This window comes from Coffea eugenioides, chromosome 7 (assembly GCF_003713205.1).
Source record: "Coffea eugenioides isolate CCC68of chromosome 7, Ceug_1.0, whole genome shotgun sequence".
Lineage (NCBI taxonomy): Eukaryota > Viridiplantae > Streptophyta > Magnoliopsida > Gentianales > Rubiaceae > Coffea > Coffea eugenioides.
Window position 1 is genome coordinate 39,720,338 of NC_040041.1, and position 4,916 is coordinate 39,725,253.

Below are 4,916 nucleotides of genomic sequence, written 5' to 3' on the forward strand. Positions count from 1 at the left end.
AAGCAACTTAGCACCATTTTCTTCCAAACCACTTCACAACCAACCTCACAACCACTAAACTAAGGGTTTTTATGGAGAAATTGGAAGTTTAAACGGTTGATTTGCTAGATTTGAGCAAGAAATTGAAGAAACAAGTTGAGAGCTTTCTTTTCTTTTCTTGGAGAGAGAGAGAGTCGGCCAAGACAATAAAATGGAAAGAAATTGGGTCAAAATTTGGTTTAGTAAAGGTTAAGACAAGTCCAAGTCAAAGTCAAGGTCCAATGGTTTTGTGACAAATGGTCCTTTAGGGTTTTAATCTTATCTTTTTGTCTCTCCAATACAAATATCTTAACACATTGTAAAATAATATCACTTAATACAAAATTCTAACAAGTTGTCAAAAATATAATGCATTTACCGTACTTGCGGGTCCCACGTTCAAAATACGCTTTTAATTTCTCAAAAACTAATCGATACTAGAAAAATCATTTTCAAACTATCTTTGCTCATAAACTTTATCTGGGGAATTTTTCTAATAAAGAAAATGTAGAAAATGCGGGCAATTAAATAAAATAAACACTAGAAAATTAGAAAATTTCCGGGTTCTCAAACTCATTTTTTTTTCGGGGCGTCACAATCTCCCCTCCTTAAAAGAATGTCGTCCTCGACATTCCCTCTTGTACCAATCAAGTCAAGACATCCTGCACAAATCTCTCAAGAGTCAAATCAAACCCACAGTCCGGCATCCTAAACTTCAAGCCTAGGATACACTACAGAGATCTGAAGCCTAAGCTCTGATACCAACTGTGACAGTTCTCAGGGTCACATCACAAGGTACCTATCAGCTTGCCACCCGCACGCGGGCATCCCCTACGGAGAGTTTCGCTTCGTGACTCTTCACGAACGAGAGGCTCGGGGCTTTTCCAGTAAAAGGACGTAGAGTCCCAACCGTCGGCATATGGCTCTGATACCAACTGTGACGACCCCACCTCCCCCTAAGGCGAACCAGAGGGTTCGGCGGGCCGCCTGCCCGGCTCTCGCCGGGACTCAGTCGTTCACTACAATCCTCAAATGAATTACAAGAATAAACCTCAAAGATACATCAAATGGTCCACAAATACACATCCGTCTCCAATAATTACATGTCTCAAATGCAGCGGAAACTAATCCCAAATATACATAAAATAATTCCAAATCCAAAATTGTACAAAGTTTAGGCCATCCATTCACGTGTATAAGCACAACAAGTCCTTCTTTCGCCACGAGCCCTGTGGAGGGGAATAAAATAGTTTTTGGGGTGAGCTAAAAGCTCAGCGAGTAACCAGAAAATCATTAATCAAATCGGTTTCACAATAGTTCATTTCAATGATGTCATATAGCAATGATGTCGTAAATCAAATGATAAATCCGGAAACCACTACAACATTTGCAAAACAGGAAATATGGATTAGCAATAATTCAAGAAACATTTACAATGGAAAGCGATAGTAACATTCATGAAAGGATACATTCATTCTCCTGACATTTCCTCGCTCATTTGGTCATTCATTTCATTTCATTCACCCCGTCCCTGGCTTTTGGCCAGGCTCCACCAACCTACATAGGTAATACTCGAGTATACCAAACGTTCACCCAAGTTCCTAATCGCCTGACCGAGTCCGCTTCTGGCTCAAGACGACCGGTAACAAGGGGCAATGGCCAGTTCAACCCAAAAGGCTTACATTCATGCGCAAGTAACATTTCAATCGAAAATTTCACATTTATCGAGGTCGAGTGCGATAAAGTACACACTCGCCTCGAAAACTCGTTTTGGAAATCATTATAAGCGCTTAACACGTTCAACCAAAATACAAGTCATGAAGTCAAGAAATATAGCAAACAAGGCACACTCACATGCCAGCACACATGATATGCAAGAAAACATTTCAAAAGTAACTTTGGAAACAGTTCAAAAGTATATAATGTAAGAAACGGTTCATAAATAACTTTAGAAGTAGTTTGAGGTCACTCACCTCCATGGCTCAGAAATCATCCATCATATAACATTGCCTTGCTCAAATCCAAGTCTTAGATCACAAACTCAGTGCAAACAAGTCCTTTAAAACTTCGGACAGCACTTCCCCTGAATTTGCTTACTTTCCCAGCCATCATGGCTTCATTATTTCTTCAGCCAGTCCCAAAGGTACACACACAACAACAAGTTCATCCAATAGCTATTCAACAAGCTCCAAGTAGTACTAGTACAAGTCAAGCTAGGAAAAAGTCCGGAAATGAAGGTTAAGCTCAAAACCAGAAAAACAGTTTTGACGTCATTTTGCGGTAATGGTACCAAAGGCGCTACGATTGTCGGATGAAGGTGCAAGATACACTGTTTCGAAGCTAGGAGATAGGGCTACAACATTACAGAAGGTCACTCAACCCAGTTTTGAGTGCAAACAGGTCAAAAATGCAGAATACCAACCCAGAACCGTAATTGCAGGTTTACAAATCACACCATGCTGTAATTAGTCCAACTCAGTCTATACAGGTCCAAATGCATTGATTCCAAAGGCATGCGGTAGCTAAGACCTCAAGATACCTTTCATAAGAAGACACCAACATCCAAATCCAAAGCAATTCCAGTCAAAATGGCCAATTACAAGTGCAGTTTTCGCATTCTGATCAACCCAGAACAGCAACAGTAAAATCGACATATCTCACTCTACACCACTCCAAATGACCTGAAATTTTGCAGGCACCTCTAAATTATCATTCCATACAACTTTAATGAAGACCACTCAGTCCAGTTCTCACCCTAACTAGGTCATATTTACCAAAACAACCCCAGAGTTTCTAGTTCGAAGCTCACTGTGGCAGTTCTGATTCATTCAGTCATAACTCAGCACACACAACTCCAAATCAAGTAATTCCAAAGCCATTTAAAAGCTAAGATACAAGGCTAGAATTCGTAAGAAGACATCAACAACCAAATCAGTAGTATTCCCAGTCAAACTAACCAATTACCAAAGCTGATTTCCAGGTTCGGACAGAAACAGGGCAGCAGGGGTATTTTGGTCCTTTCACAGGTTACCGAACTCGGATTGAGCTGAAATTTTGCAGGCAACTATAAAACATCATTATATACAACTTTCATGTTTTGTGCTAAGGCCAATTCGGCCTCTAACTATGATGAACAGTGCCAGGCAGAATTGGGGAAATTCAAAACCCTAATCTGGAATTTCATGCATTCAAGTGCTAATCCTCCATAAAATCACATCTTTAACCAATACAAACCATTAATTTGACATTAGCAAGACCAAAGAAGGAATTCATAAGTCACTCACCTTGAAACCTCAAGAAAGGAAGCAACTTAGCACCATTTTCTTCCAAACCACTTCACAACCAACCTCACAACCACTAAACTAAGGGTTTTTATGGAGAAATTGGAAGTTTAAACAGTTGATTTGCTAGATTTGAGCAAGAAATTGAAGAAACAAGTTGAGAGCTTTCTTTTCTTTTCTTGGAGAGAGAGAGAGTCGGCCAAGACAATAAAATGGAAAGAAATTGGGTCAAAATTTGGTTTAGTAAAGGTTAAGACAAGTCCAAGTCAAAGTCAAGGTCCAATGGTTTTGTGACAAATGGTCCTTTAGGGTTTTAATCTTATCTTTTTGTCTCTCCAATACAAATATCTTAACACATTGTAAAATAATATCACTTAATACAAAATTCTAACAAGTTGTCAAAATATAATGCATTTACCGCACTTGCGGGTCCCACGTTCAAAATAAGCTCTTAATTTCTCAAAAACTAACCGATAGTAGAAAACTCATTTTAAAACTATCTTTGCTCATAAACTTTATCTGGGAATTTTTCTAATCAAGAAAATGTAGAAACGGCGGGCGTTTAAAAAAAAACCCTAGAAAATTAAAAAATTTCCGGGTTCTAAAACTCATTTTTTTTTTCGGGGCGTCACAATCTCCCCTCCTTAAAAGAATGTCGTCCTCGACATTCCCTCTTGTACCAATCAAGTCAAGACATCCTGCACAAATCTCTCAAGAGTCAAATCAAACCCACAGTCCGGCATCCTAAACTTCAAGCCTAGGATACACTACAGAGATCTGAAGCCTAAGCTCTGATACCAACTGTGACAGTTCTCAGGGTCACATCACAAGGTACCTATCAGCTTGCCACCCGCACGCGGGCATCCCCTACGGAGAGTTTCGCTTCGTGACTCTTCACGAACGAGAGGCTCGGGGCTTTTCCAGTAAAAGGACGTAGAGTCCCAACCGTCGGCATATGGCTCTGATACCAACTGTGACGGCCCCACCTCCCCCTAAGGCGAACCAGAGGGTTCGGCGGGCCGCCTGCCCAGCTCTCGCCGGGACTCAGTCGCTCACTACAATCCTCAAATATATTACAATACAAATCTCAAATATACATCAAATGGTCCACAAATACACATCCGTCTCCAATAATTACATGTCTCAAATGCAGCGGAAACTAATCCCAAATATACATAAAATAATTCCAAATCCAAAATTGTACAAAGTTTAGGCCATCCATTCACGTGTATAAGCACAACAAGTCCTTCTTTCGCCACGAGCCCTGTGGAGGGGAATAAAATAGTTTTTGGGGTGAGCTAAAAGCTCAGCGAGTAACCAGAAAATCATTAATCAAATCGGTTTCACAATAGTTCATTTCAATGATGTCATATAGCAATGATGTCGTAAATCAAATGATAAATCCGGAAACCACTACAACATTTGCAAAACAGGAAATATGGATTAGCAATAATTCAAGAAACATTTACAATGGAAAGCGATAGTAACATTCATGAAAGGATACATTCATTCTCCTGACATTTCCTCGCTCATTTGGTCATTCATTTCATTTCATTCACCCCGTCCCTGGCTTTTGGCCAGGCTCCACCAACCTACATAGGTAATACTCGAGTATAC